This window comes from Bombus flavifrons, chromosome 9 (genome assembly GCF_040668555.2).
Source record: "Bombus flavifrons isolate JBK064 chromosome 9, iyBomFlav1_principal, whole genome shotgun sequence".
Lineage (NCBI taxonomy): Eukaryota > Metazoa > Arthropoda > Insecta > Hymenoptera > Apidae > Bombus > Bombus flavifrons.
The window spans coordinates 662519-678549 of record NC_138450.1 but is presented as its reverse complement, the minus strand read 5'-3'; the positions used below and the strand labels follow the sequence as shown (position 1 = coordinate 678549).

The 16031-nt window shown below is 35.5% G+C and overlaps 1 protein-coding gene and 1 long non-coding RNA gene across 15 annotated transcripts in view; both read left to right on the top strand.

Annotated features, from left to right (window-relative positions):
- Positions 1-16031, top strand: part of LOC138183380 (CUGBP Elav-like family member 2) — a 351437-nt gene that overhangs the window by 297967 nt on the left and 37439 nt on the right. The window lies entirely within an intron of this gene.
- LOC138183400 (uncharacterized) lies at positions 7469-15410 on the top strand. Its single transcript, XR_011174054.1, has 4 exons — positions 7469-7544; positions 11219-11629; positions 11731-12252; positions 12772-15410. It is a non-coding gene; the product is annotated as an uncharacterized LOC138183400 (long non-coding RNA).

Genomic DNA, 16031 nt, shown 5'->3' with positions numbered 1-16031 from the left:
TATCGATGATTACTTTAAATCATCATTCATTACGTGAGTACGTAATTCATATATATATATATATATATATATATGTACATTTTTAACCAATTTCCACATATTTCCGTAATCATCTAAGGTTGAAACAAAAAGGAATGGACCAGAGACAATTTCACAATGGAGTCAGATCCAATCGGAATCCACGAAACGATCAAATTTATTCGATCTACGAGGCGGCACGATTCGAGATACACAGAAGAATGGATAGATACGGTGGAATCGTGGTCGGAAATTCGAATAAAAATTGTCTCTAACGGCGATATCCGGTGGCTGAGACGTCTCAAGGAAGTTCCTACAACAGCGTCGACGCGTGGATTCTCATCGATAATGCGTCACTTCGATGATGACGATGTATGCGATACAACCGACCGCGTATAAATAATGCATCATCGACGTCGTTCGAGTAGGGACAGGCCACAAATATCCATGAAACTCCGATGCCAACGATGACCTCGTGCCCTCCGTGAATCGACCAATAGTCATCGGCGCGGTCCTGTATGGTTGCTGGAATAACAATAGTGAGGTCGGAAATTAAGTGGCGACATCTGTCTTTGCTTCAAGTATCCTAACTAACACTTCGAAATATCTGAGAAAAATGAGGTAAACGTGTAAAAGCTATTTGCGTGGAAGTCTATAATCTACAGTTTGCCACTATTATTATCGATCAGTAGATTATTGTGCAAGAGAGTCCTCCTCCAAAATGAAACATATCGATACAACTTCCGAACCGATTGTATAATACCGCTGTATCTCTTCCATTGACTATGCTATCTGTGTCTACTGCTTTTGCTCCTCTTGCACGAAATTAAAATGTAAAAGAGAGGAATGGAGGTCTCTTTGTAAACACGCGATCGAGAGTTCGGTTAGTGAAACCGACCATTGTGTTTGAGTGTTTTGAATTGTATATAGGGACTTGGTGAGATTCACGGGTAGTTGGACAGTGAAGTATCGAGGATGATTTGCTGTAACTTTTTTTATTGAAGCGAGGTGAAAATAAATTGAGAATAGAAAATAGTAATAGATCGATTGAGAAATGTGAATTAAAATCGTCGTTGTAGGATGGTTCTAACGATAAATTTTACTTTATAAAATATATGATTTATACTATGTACATAGCATCCAGTTTTATTTATTAGATAATTTATAATCGAATATGCTCAAGTGTTGGAATTTCTAAAATTTTCAACTAGGCAGTAGTCATGAATCAAAAATTCAGGATTCTCTCAGATACAAGTGGTCTGTAATTAAGATTTAATTTACACATAATATACTTGACAAGCACGAAATTTTAAATATTTTCCGAACAAAAAACTTTTGAAAAAAGCGGTTTTAAGAAAACTTGATTTTTTGACATTAGAAGCCTGTCGTGATGACAACTCTTGAAGCCTCCGTTTTCACGTCTCGATGTGGTTTGATAATTTATTAATGAATATGAGTTTAGCGGGCAGCTGTGCGCATTATGTTTCAACAGCAAATTTCTCACCAAGGGAAATTGATTTGCAAACTAACCGACTATGCACGGAACTAAAAACAGAAACGATGATCGATTTATCGATGTTTTCGCCGTGAAACCGATGTACACAAAGACCAACGTAGATACACACCACGATGTTTGGTTCAGCGTATATTTAACGCATCGAACGTGGAACATGTTTTATTTGCCTTAGCTTTTACGCCAAGATTAAATTTCCCTTACAAGATGCCTATGTAAGATGATTTAATAACTGGTGTGGTAACTAAAAATGATGCGATTATTCATAGAAAATGGGTCAAAATACGAGTGATAAAATATTCTACTAAAGCACTTCGTTCCTAAAATTTTTTTTAATTTATCAAATAACGTAATTTATACTATACACAATGATTTTGACTACTTTTACATGGTTTCAACTATAAAGATATGAAAACAGAAAAGTATTTAATAGTTGTATAAAAAATTTGCCTTTCAAATAACAAAGAAAAATTAAGCATGCGTTGTAGTTTAATTGATAATTCGTTTAATGAAACTTTTATGTCAGTTAACAACAGTTCTTATCTATATTTAATATATACAAAAGCGTTAAGAGCTATCTACATTTACCAGAAATGGGGATATTCCCATAAGCTGCATGCAATATCTACAACAGAACTAGAACGATGACTGAAAAATGATTTGCATTGTATGAGATAACCGTTTTGTGTTACTTTTAAATAATTCAGCAGTTCCGTAGAAGATCGACACGCAGTTTGGTTATTCTAAACAGTTGGTTCGTACAAAATACGTCATTGAAAAGAAACAAATAGGAGAATTGGTAACGATGGGTTCCGTTATTTTTCTGTTACATCGCGCGTTCTTTCACAATGTACATTATTCAAAATAAACTTGAAAATGACCGAAGTTGATGAGCGTGAGAAATCGGAAAGAATATGCATAAAAATGTCTTTAAAATTTTTGTAGATATTTTTCCGCGCTATAGAACTCTTAGTCTTTTGTCCTACATATTACGTAATACCATATGGAGGATATAACTTTTAAAAATGATAAAATATACCATATATGTATATTACGTTCATACATTGTATGCTATTCGCTCATTGAAATTTTTCAAATAAAAATTTCTTTTAGGTTTTCATCAACCACTCGGTCTAAATGAATGTGTGTCCACGTTGAAATGATAACCAACTGTAATTCATCAACTCGGTGACTGTTGGCACCGAATCTTTCTCGTAAACAAGCGCAATTATATTTCTGGCCCTCGTGTCCGTTTACATATTTTCCATGCCGGGTTAGTGTCGCTCGTACCACAAATATCAATTACCATTCATCAACGTTGAAGCCTACCATTCTAACTCAATTGCAAGTGTCAAAATAGAATTACTCATCTTTGGAGGATGCAACGAAGGGAACCTCTTTTGCGGAAGTATTCTCTGAGAAAAAGTCGCAATACTTTTTACAATTAAAAACTATAGATCTATTGAATGTTATCTTCTAACGATACGCCTATTAATTAAATAAAAATGAAACAAACGAATAATTGCATTTTCCTTCGAAGAAGTTAAGGCAGTTATTGTATAAACGCAGCTTTCTTTCAACTATTTAATTTAACATTTCCTACCCTTTCTTTTATTTCACTACATACAATTCAATTTTACCGAACGCGATTCTATCTATTTTTTCCATAAGCCAGATTATCACTGGCAGTAACGAGCCTTTCGCTTCACCAGTTAAAAAGTAAAGCAATAATCCCAAATTTATGTCACGATTGTTGGAAAGCGCGTAACGAGCGTGAAACAATGCAAACGCATTGTTGTGCAGCAGGAGTTTTTATTTTTCCGCATTCTGTGTTTGCGCTGCAGCCAAAAATCTGGACCAATGAAAACAGGAAGTTCGTGCATGGGATAAAGAGAAGATGAGAACACGGTAGGATCGTGATTGCACGTTCCTGTAATTCGTCAGATTCCAGTAACGTGACATACACCGGATACAAGCCGTGTCACTGATGTTATCACTGGCTATTTCATATCAGCAGCACGAATGTTTTGAGAACCTTTTTATAAGCTTTAAATTAAATGGTATCACATTGTTGCATCTGTATTTACATTATTCGACATGCTTGTGTGTTAATGAAAATTCTTTTTTCTTTCTCGTGATAACAGGTTCTTGTTTGTTATTAAAATGTCGTAACTTTTATATCTATTTTATATTTGAATTTAGATGGACGATATACGTACACAATTGTTTCTGTTATATCTGAATCAGATTCAGATCCCAGATTTAGCTGCCGTGCTTAGTTACAATGGCTACTGTGATATATTATTATATCACACACGTAATAACACTGTTACTAAAACAGAGCCATATTCTATAGCTATAGAACACCGAAGTTCAAAACTACGTCCAAAACAACTGAAACAGAAATTGAGTTTTGTAACGCACAGCATGCTACTTGAAGTTTGTACTGTGGCACAATATTCTACGATCAATGTGTGTCTTGCGATGACAATCAGTTGATACTGTATCTCGTCGCTCTACGCTTATGTGTAACCTAAACTGAAGAGGCCTCCTCTTTTTTCCTTGTCGAAGAGAATCCAACTTGTGTTTTAATGTTTTACGCTCGAAGCAGGTCACATGTGCCGTGTGCGAACCTCTGGCCGGTCGTACGATTTTCTGTTGGCTCGCAATCGGTTGCTCTGTTTTCTCCGGATGATGGTGTGTGATCTTAATACGGGGAGCATATTAAGTTAGAACACGATATGATCTAATCTCGTAAATCGTCGCGGAAGAGAAGGGGAAGGAAGGGCAGCCAAAACAACGTTAAAGGTACGTGAATGGAATGCGTCAAAGCAAATCGTTCGCCGTAAAATTTGTTTGATTGTGGTTATTTTAAATTTTATAGATAAGTGAATTTACTGCATTATGAGAGTAGGATAATATGTTAAGACGAGTAAAAAGGTTTGAAGGAAAAGCATAAGGATTGACACTAGTCTTTTTTTTTTTTACTGGCAATTTTAACAGGAATCTAGAACAATTGCATTGATAATCGAAGCGTGTTAATCCTATTTAATGAGCAATATTATCTTGTAAGCATAAAAGACGTAAAATTCCTTGCCATTTTTTATTTGTCGCGACACTTGTCTAACGATAAGAAGTTTCTAGATATTCACGTGAAATTCGTAATTTATTAGTACCGGTAATGCTATTGGTTCTATACCTTTAAAGAAGTGATACAATATCATTCTATATACTCTATATCTTATTGTATAACTTGAAAATACAAAAAAGATTTAATGTACAGTGTGTATATTCTGCGTTAGCATTATTTTAATTATTAAAACAACCTTACCTGTTGCAAAGAAACTTCGTAATTTTCCAATGAAAATTATAATAGAATTGGAATAGAATTAGAATAGAATTAGAATATAATTAGAATAGAATTATCATAAAAATTGAAATAAAAAAAAAGAAAACAAATACCTAGTCTTCTTTTTCTTTTTCTTTTTCTTTTCTTTTTTTTTTCAAAGACTACTTTTTAATGAAATCTGATTTTAATATTAATTACGTCGTTAAATGCCATATTGAAATATTTAAAAAAAGAAAAATGCAATTAAGACTTGTTAAGTGGTGTTACGATATTTATCTATAAAATGGTATAATTTGATAATTAGGTTTATATTACATGTATAGCTATTATATCGGACGACATATGTCATGGCTATCGTATCTATATCCATAAGCGAATCCTTTTTTTTTAACGAAGACAAAATTAATACTTCATCATTTATATACGTATACGACTGACTGGGAATTTTATTCGTTTCTTCTTCATTGTGGTATTTTTATCGTTATATACGAAAGCAAAGCTTTTTAAAAGGGGAATAATGAAACTACTTGGAAGATAGCAAAAGATTGTTAAAGAAAAAAAAGTAGACGATACATTATTCAATAAAGTTTTTTATACCTGCCAATGAAATTATTCAAAATTAAAGAGGAAATTAAATATTCGACTTGCACGCTCGCGTAAAGCTCAGAAGCGGAAATTGAACGTTTGATGCGCTGATGCTTGAAACCAGGAAGAATGGGTAGGGATAGGGTTAAACGGCGGTAAGACGAAAGAAGGAGGTGCGAAGACGCAAAGGTAGGAAGAGGAGATTGAGAGCGACAAGGATAGGACGAACTCGTGCGAAAAGAGGAGAAGGGGCGTTTGTGGACGAGAGGTGTCAGGGGAGGTGAATAAAACAGTCGTGAGCGCACGAAGAAGTACGAAGTGACGAGTGGCAGTGGAAGCTTGAGGCGAACGCCGGTTCTCTCACTTGTTGAGTGTCGAGCGACGAACTGAGTCCTACCGTTCGTTTATACGGCACCGGTAGAGACAACGGTCGCGTGTTTTCTCGTGCGCGATACACACACGCACACACATATATATGCAACGTGCACTCGATCGTGAACACACAAGTTGCACGCGAAGATAGGCGTGCGCGTATTCGACATTTCCGACGATCGTGTGCGCGGGTGAAATCGTAAAAGCTCGCGTTGCTATTGGACGTTGTCTCTTGTGATGGTGATTCGATTAATCGATAGTGCCGTCGATAGGTAATGTCGCGTTAACTGGCTAAGATTTTGCTTCGTTAAATGGCCGTCGTTATCCTATCGGTTCTTGAAACTGCTTTTGTGAAGTGAGTTTTTAACAATAGGTCAATGTCGATACGTATGAAACGTCGTTGTTCCAAAGTTTGAATTTGACGAACCAATACCATGGACTACATTTTGTCTTATCGTCGATTATTTGGAAAAACAAAATCATATCAACTTACTATGTTACCTGGGAATTTTTCTTCGATTTCGTCACGAATAACGCAATAAAATAAACAAATGTGTCAGGTATCCGTGTCTCGCTCATGCTCAACGGAGAAGAGAGAATTTCTAGAAATACATCTTCCTTGATAACTGGCCAAATAAGCGAATTGTAGTCAGTTAGTGAACCGCTGTTATAACTCTGATTAGCGACAAAAAGTTTTACGTAGAAAGGTGAATTACACGATACAGAAGGATCGTTGTCGCGAGTCGCGTGCCTTATCATCATCGGTCACAGGCACGCCAAGCAAAAGTTCCTGGAACGGCAGACAGCATCTATTTTCGAGTACTCGAGTCAGAGTATCATCGCGCCGACAGCTTGTCCACCACCATTATTCCGACGTATTTGTTTTAGACTGAAATGCACGTAATCGGCCAACAATAAATCCAAGTGTATACATCGGGGCCATGGATAATCGATCGTTACAGTAAATTCTGCTAGAATCGATGGAAGAAGCGTTGTTTCGGCTAGCGGACAGAGGCCGTTTTATTTTGATTGGCGATCAAGCCGATCGGACAAGTCGATACGTCGACGGTGTCAGAAACAAGCCTCGCACCGTTGCTATCGCCGATCGTTTTTGTCACGATTGTTCCACGTTTCATGAGCATCGTTGGTGTGATTATGTAAGAGCGAGATCCGTTTGCGGGAAATAATCGGAACATTGGACACAAGACACGTGTTGCGTCGGAACGCGTAACGATCTGGATAAAAACGTATATAATCTATTAAAAATAAATCGTAAGTCGCTGCTACATGAATTATTCTTCGATCGATTAACAGCCGTATATAATTTCATTTGTACAGAAGTTTCGTTTGAAATCACCTGTCGGTATGCTGAAGTAAGTATCGTGTAGACTGGAAAACAAAATATTATCGTCGCGAAACGTTGACTGTTTTGTTTTGTCGTCCTTGGTGAATGTTTATACAGTGATATTTGTGGAGTTTAATATTCGTGAAGTCTGAGTTTGTTGAAAAGCGAGTTAGCATCGAGATCGCGTGCACGGCTCATTTCGAATTTCCCGCACACGGTGCACGTGGAGGAAAAGGCGACGATGGCAATGAAGAGCAGAAAGCAGTATTCTGGGCCCAGCCTTGGATCGAAAAGTCATTATCCAGCGATCAGTCAAGCTTACTGGGCACCACAACCACAAAATACACCGTATTCTGTTCCAGGTATCCGCGTGTTTTTTAATCAAAATGTTATAATGTTTCGAGGCAACTTAAACATTTAACGTAATCCTAATTTTTAAATGTTAAATGTTAAACGCATATTTTCACCCTAAAATTGCCCGGTAAATGGGTAAAAAATTTCTCTTAAACATTTCCAAACAATGTGATTAACCTCGCATCGTAGTTTGATGCACGCTAAATTACTATCAAGAAAGAGTTGTATGCATACGTGTATATCCGTAACTCGTTTCCAGAAGAAATTTCTCCTCGATCCACTGTTAAAAATTAATTCATAGGTCGTTAAGACATTAGTCCAGTAGAGAAAAGGTTAATGACGTAAAATAATCGTTAACACGCTACTCTTCCACTAGATAAATGGTAATTACTTGCAAACAGATGCAGTTAAATGGTAATACTCTGCTCTGAAATAAAGCCATAAACGTAGCCACTCTCGAGCTTGTAGCTGCTATAACGTATATCCAACTCGAAAGGATAATTCATTTGTCCGCTTAATGCTAGAAAATTCAGTCAGGTCATCCATTAACGAGCTGGTAGAAGTTATTGGTTTTCATTAACAAGTATGTATAATTATCCACAAGCTTTTGTCGTGGCATTGTTCATTTGCTCATTTATTTGCAATGAATTTGTTCATACTGAATTTATCATCTTGAATTTCTATTTGTATGAAAAACATATTGAAATTTTTTAGATAAAAGAATTAAGAACCACTGTTCTGCTGTAATGCCATCTTAATGATAATCTTAATTACTTGGGATTAAGAAATCGACCATACTTTATCAATGATATCACGTTAGAACTAATTAAGGTATTACGTTTGCTTATGGTGTTCGAAATTTACGTAATCTAGGCCACAGATCAGTCACAGGCACAATTGTCCGAGTCAAGGTAAACTCAATACCATTTAGATATTGCTGTAAACTCTTCCACAAATGCACTACTTGAGGCTACGGTATAAAGGTCTTAATCTTATATGGTACAAAAAATTCTACGTATAGCAATTAAGAGGTAATAAGACGCAGCAGACGTAATAATTTTGCTTGGAGATATAGAATGTATGTTAATTAAAGGAACGGAACGTAATGATTATTGGAACGATAAAACTAAGCTTCTTATACGTCAAATTTATATAACGTATTACTTTTGCATGCATTCGATAATACTTTCTATAAGAATTGAACATCGAAAATTTCAAAATTATCAATTAAAGAATGTTTGTGTACTTAACATGAATTAATAAAACAATTTTGAACAAACTTATCGTCAGCAATAAATGAATTTTTGATCCAATTGTTATCGACAATATGCTGATTATTATCACGTACTGAAACTCGCGAATAACCACAGTTAATTAACTACACAGTGGACAAACATCTTGCTTTGTTCGTGTTTACTCCGTAGAAATCGATTTCGCTCGAGCGCGTGACCGATTACTTAAAATTGTAATTATTGTTTCGTGAAATTTTAACAATTTAACAAGTGAAATTTTAATGCTGATTGTCGAATTGGTACTACTACATACATTGAACCGAACAAACCGATGCTTGGACGTTATAAGCTATTGAATAATTTTGTTTGCGTTTCAAGGAACACTCACTCGCGTAATAAAATTGAGCATTTTAGTCTTCGAATACATACTAGAAACAAAGTTTTTGTTTTTCGTTTCATTCGATTCGTTTAATTAAAGAGTCTAAATAAATGTTTAATGGTTCAAATGCCAGAGACGAAGAAATACTTTTTCGCATTCCGAGAAGATTTTGGTACCATTGGTCAATGACTCCAGCACATGTTTGCCTCGCTGTATCTCTTCCAGAAAAATAATGAATGGACGAATATCTACTTATAGTTTTCTTCTCGCCAACAATCGGGTGTATTCGTCGAATATGCCAAAATCTAATCGCGCTAACTCACACATCCTGTTCCATTAAATTACATACCAATGCTTTCGAATACTTTCTCGGAATGAATTGCATGTTTCTATTCTCTTCACAAGGATCCGAAGCCAAAAATAAAAGCAAAAGGATTAAAAATACCACGTAGGCATCGTGTTAATTATAGTATGGTTAATTAATACCCAACCAGTTCTCATTTCGCGCACGTCTAGCCATGAGGTAGTACCGTTTCAGAGCCGCTTCACAAGTTACTAACTGAATATGCTATTGGTACCACTATAGTTCCAAATAGGACTGTCGCGAGGACGCCACGTCAATCTTGCTGAACGATTTTGAAGGCTAAACAGGGTCGTTTTATCGCGTTATGCCAGTTTCACGCGTGATTTAACGAATATTCGCTAATTTTCGCGAATTATAAGATTATCTATAGGAATATAATTGCCAAGGGTTTTCTTTCTGATATTGATATTTATTGAAGTAGCATTAGTCAAAAGGCAGAACCGAAGTTTAGTGCTTAATAATCGCGTCAAAACCAAGCGTCACTGGATTGATAAAAAATGGTCTTTTCACGCGCGTAAAATAATCACAACAATGGCCATAATGTTAGAACAGAGTCTCAACGAAGAATATCAGCAAGCGAGGCATCGATTCGATTCGCCTCTGTACGCGTTCATTGTTCCGTTGATTTATTTTCTGATATTTCGAGCTACTCGTAACGGTACTGTAGAAAAAATATACGGTTTTAAAGCTCTTTGCGCGTTTTCCTCATTTTTTTTTCTTTTCATATTTCAAAATGGACGGCATACCTTAGTCAATCTTTAACTCAGAGTAGATACAATTCCAAAATTTTACAATTTTCATTTCTTTCTTACAAAGTTTCTGCAAAAAACTCGATTCTTAGAGATTATTACAATACTATACTTACTAATACGTTACAATAATCAACAAATTCCTAGAGAATATACTATATTACCTTGTAATAATAAATTCATTTTCACACAGTTTAATACTCTACGTAAATAATGTGAAATGCACTTGTATTATCTGTAAACCCATTCCTCAATTTTGCATACAATTAACATTAATTGCGCGCTTAATACAAACAAAATTTAAAGATTAAATCCCAACGTTTAGTCGCAAACGAGTCAATTCCATCCATGGAACATAAAACCGAACGCACGATTGTTATTAATCTATCATTTATGAATAATTCTTATGAATTGCCTCGAATTATTTCTTAATTAATTATGAACCTTGCGAAAGTTAATACAATGGCATATTAAATAAATTGTAGGAGATCCGATCTCGCGTAACGCTTTGGTCGTTTTACGTTTTGTTTAATTTCTGTGCAGCGTGTCCTGTTAGTCGTCAAACGAACGACGAGCGATGCGTCATATAGGTATGCCTACATATTATTATTGCAAACGCGCCGTATCTTTAAACGATGAGGTATAACAAAGGCAACGTACCAAGGTCGTAAAACGAGCAGTGCATGAATTCACCAATGCAGATGATTATTAAATCTTCTTATTAAAACATTCTGCGGATGATATACGTTGCAGATACGTGCGCGTATAGATAGATGGCAGATTGAGATAGCAGAAGATGGATGATAAATAAGCAGAGGATGAGAAATTAACGAAGGATAACGAATGTATCTATAAATATACGTATTAACAGAAAAGATTTAGAACTTAAGATATTATACACCAGATTGAGTGGTAAAGTTAATGTACTATCATTAGAATTATTAACTCCTTATGACAGATTGAAAATACATTGAGTATCTCATGCAGCATTGTTTCTACTAACAAAGTATTCTACATTCTACATGATGTTGATTCAAAGAAAATGGCAAATAAGTTAGCTCCTTTTCGTACGATATAAAGCTTATTTCGCATAGGTAAAAGAGAATCGCGAATATGGACATATTATCATGAGCAAACATTGACTGACTACTATCGTACGTATCTATGTAGAGACGAAGAGCATCGAATTACGACGCAACGTGAGATGATTTATTACAGTTAATCAGCTCTCAGAACTTTACTAACGTCGGATGACTCATCATCAGGAAATATCATTCTCAGCCAGGAGTAATTAAACAACGCATTGTCCGTATACTGCCATCGATCTTTAGTCAATTATATAGAAAGCAAGGAAGTACTTTACCCGATTGTGAGTAACGTTTTAGGTTCATAGTTATATGATATGTATCGTTTATATTTGTAACACGTTCTTTTTAAAATAATTTATTATATAATAATGTATTATTATAGACTGCTGATGTTTATGCAGATTCATATTTTTATGAACACAAACAAAGAAATATCTGTATTGTGAATAGAGGCTTGTTTTACCTTCAACCAACTATTTATGCGAAGATAATAAATTATAATGAAAGACAAATAACGGTGCAGTTTATATTATATCGACATTGTTCATATCATGTAATTTATACTACAGCGATATGAAGAATTTCTTCAATGAACCCTTTACTATGATGACACGATTTATTTGCGAAGGCGTTTGAAATACAGTGGCATACTTCTGCAATATTTCAAATTTATGACGATATGAAGCAACAACTGGCACAAATGGTTTCCGAAATAGTGAATGTAGAAATTATGAAATCATAATTCAAAAATTATACATTGAAGATTTGTTAAATCATTCAAAAGGTTGATAGCATAATATACAAATTAATTCAGGGAATTATTAAAAAAATTATTGAAAAAGAATTATTGGAAAAAAACAACAGTCTTTAAATATAAGTTACGAAGAAACTGGAGATACAGTAGGTATGTGCCGTAACAATTGTTTTAAATTTGTTCAGTTCTAAAGATACTCGTACCACTCTTTGAACTCGACAATACTTAAATTATCGTTTCCAATCATTCAAATGTTACGTCAGCATAGGCGAGAGGTATATGCATATTTTTTCAGTATTATTGAAATTTTCTAAGAAATCTAGAATTTTCTTTTCCATCCTCTTCACCGCCGTATTATCTAAGAACCAAGTATGAACGACTATGCATGTGTATATATATATATATATTAAAAACCGAAAATATTGCAACATTATGAAGTGAATGAGTCATCTATTTAAAGCCTTCTATATAATTATCATAATTACCCTAGGCTATAAGTACAACTGTTATCTTCAGCGTCAATTTCATAAATACCAACTTTCGAGCGGTAAAATATAAATTCTCGCAAATACGCAACTGTTTCTCTTTACCACTTTAACAATTACCTACCTTTGTGCCATACTCTTTCCCTTTAACTGCTATCACAAAATTTTAATTTTTAACACACAGTTGTAGGGGATAAGCAATATCGAAAAACAGAAAGAATAGACTATGCACAAACGTTGAACAATATTCGATAAAGAAACGCACCGTTCGTAGGACACTCCTTCAGTCAGAAAAGACAAACAATTGATGACAAAAAGGAGAGTGGGCATCGAGGATAAAATCGCAAAGAATGCCAAGGGAAGAGTATATTGTAACGACTACACTTTCAAACATCCTTGACTTCCTTATAAGCTGGCACGCGGGAAGTTACATAATGAGCCTTTGAGTCTAAGCTGCTAAGCGGATAGGCAAGTAAAAACGATACGCAGAACAACAGAGAGAATCAAGAGAGGATATGCAGATTTATCGGCACGATTTTTATGTCTGTTTCGATTATTACGTTTCTCGGTAGAAATAATGAAGAATTAATAAATTTCTCTGTTCGACGATCCTTTGATTGTTTTACCTTCGATGATACGTCGGATATTAACTACAATGTCGCTTGAATATGTACATTCAAGGATTATCGATCAAAATTTTTCGTTTTCATAATTACTGACAATCGAGTGATTTTATTCCTGAAAAAAAAATTCTAGAAATTCGTCAACAGCTTTCGAGAAGATTTTCATTCCCGCGTATTAAAGACATTGGCATGCAGAAGATCGTTCGTCACAAGAACTGGACGAAGATTCGTAAAACGACAGAAAATGTCGAATAGAGTTAAGTCAGGTGACGTGTTAATGGATTGCGCAAGCCGAGTCGCGGTTGCACGTCGATACCGGACAAACTGCATGCCTCTAGTGTTCTCGGTCACATTTGCAAACGATCACGGAATAATTCTTTTAACTTCTCTTCGTTAATGGAGCGCAGTATCTTCTCTGAAATACTTCCGTTCGTGATTTGCCTATTAAGAATAATTCGAGAAGAATAATTGGCAATTCTTAGATTTTAGATGTTTGAAAATTTGTATAACCAGACGATTGAGAGATTTCAGTTATTTGCAAGTTTTTAATCTATAGGAGTGAATAATTGAAAATATATTACTACTTTTTCAACGTTAATTTTTTGGAAATTGTCAAGTAAGAATAATCGTTGAGTATAACATTCGCTTTATACTATCCAAATATACTTACCACATTATCCCAGAATTTACACACGAAACCTCTACAAATCACGTCATTTAGGCTTCATAAACTAATTTGATTCAATTTACCAATATTATTAATCGCGTTTAAACGTCGACGACGAATCGCGTCATTGCAACATGTTAATTGCTCTAAAAAAATTAGCATTACTCAGCAATAATTTACACGACCTCAATCCACCATCTAGATAAGGATTCGAATAAATTTTGTTTGCAAAGAAACTGGTCGAAAAGCTTTACGATCGTAATGGTGCATTATATAAAACATTCGGAGTCGGAAAGTTATTGCTCGGTATTTTTCATCGTGTAAAAAAAAAAAAGAAAATATAAAAGAAACACGGAGAGTAGATAAAAGATATCGTTGCGACTAGTTAGCTAGTTCTCGTGTAAATAGACTGTTTGCTTATTCCTGATTGTCGCAGGAAATATTTTTTCGGAAGAAACGCGACTTTACGAGCGCGAGAAAGTTAAAGAGCTTCGGGAAAGGCGGTACTGGCCATGTCAGTGTATTAGTGGACCGGCTGGAGAACGAGTTTTATAAGTGACATTTATTGGTACCGAAAAGTCAGACACCATTGCCCTTCGATGGAATTCCGCACGATCTCGTATGTAGTGCTCGCGATTGAAATTGCTAGTCGACGTACGGGTGACGAGTATCACTTCGGATTCTTTGTTCGTCTAAAAGAAGAAGAAGAAAAATAAAAAATTTTAATCCCGGAATTAATAGAAAATCAATATCGAAACCACAAAGCTTACCAACATTTGAGTTCTACGATGCCGTGGCTTTGAAATTACACACATATGTACGTACATACCTATGTGTCTACATTATTTCAATTTTGTTAAATTTCTCTCTCCCTCATTTTACCACTATACTTCAGTACATTGAAAGTGAACAACTTTCGTGTAACAATTACTAATTCTCGTATTTCTAATTAAATTATAAAAGTCTATTCCATTTTGTCTAGCTCTTTTCCTTTACTACCATAAGCAATCAGAATTCTAATTACGAAGGTTTGAAGCTCGTCGTTTAAAGAAACGGAGCTCTTTAAACTCCTACATATCATAGCGTCCGCTTTAACAGAAACGTATTCTCGAGAAACGAACTAAAAAGTCTGCGAACACGATGACCCGCGGCGCGAATCGTCGGCATCGAGAGTGCAGCCTCGAATGCCAAGGACCGAGGTCAATGCTGCAACGCCGGTTTCAACGACCGACTTTTGCAAACCCGTTGCAATATAAAGCGGCCGAGAAGCAAATTAACGATGTCGAGGCGCGGTCGAATCTTGATTTACACGTAACGTTGCGCTCAGCTGATTGTGAATGGTCGACGTTGTTGGCTTTTGAACGCTTCCCACGTAAAACATTGTGCTCCAGAGTCTAGAGTAACAAGAAAACTATTCGTTGGATGAGTGCGGTAGCCGATAAATCGTTGGAAAATTGCTAAGTTACATTTCAAAATGGAAGCTGATTGAATTCTTGAAAACTATTTACTATATCGTTTCATTAGATTAATTAATACTCGTCAATCTTCGACATTTTCAATTAATTAACTTCCTCCACGCTGTTTTGTATGCACAACAAACAAGAAAATTACTTCCGGAACAAACGATCGTCCTTCTTGAATTACTAGTAATATTCCCACGCAAAATTCCTACCATTCAAAGAAAACGATTCTTAAAATCGCTATACTATTGTACATATTCTACATGTTAGAAACAAATGCTACTAGCATTGCATCCTATGAAAAACTGTGAGAGTATTGTATCGTCTCTTACAGTCGTCTGAGCGGAAGACATCCTGACTGCCTTATTTCATGGTCAGAACCTTCCCGAGCCAAATCTCGAATAAACAGACCATTGACATTTAATACTTGAGTAACTTACAGTCCGTCTCATAAACATCCTTCCGGTCAGAAGTAAAATAGCGTCGGGTTAATTGCCTTCAAAGGTCTTTACAAGATACTGTCGCTAACAAACATTACCGTTCCTACAATCGGAGTACTTTTAAATCACCTTGCATTTGTTAATCATTCTGAGACGCGAGAAACGTTCACTTATGGTAATTAGGAATGTACAAAAGTACTCACGATAACGAGTCATACTGCAATGTATGTATAATACATTCTATTTCGAAATCT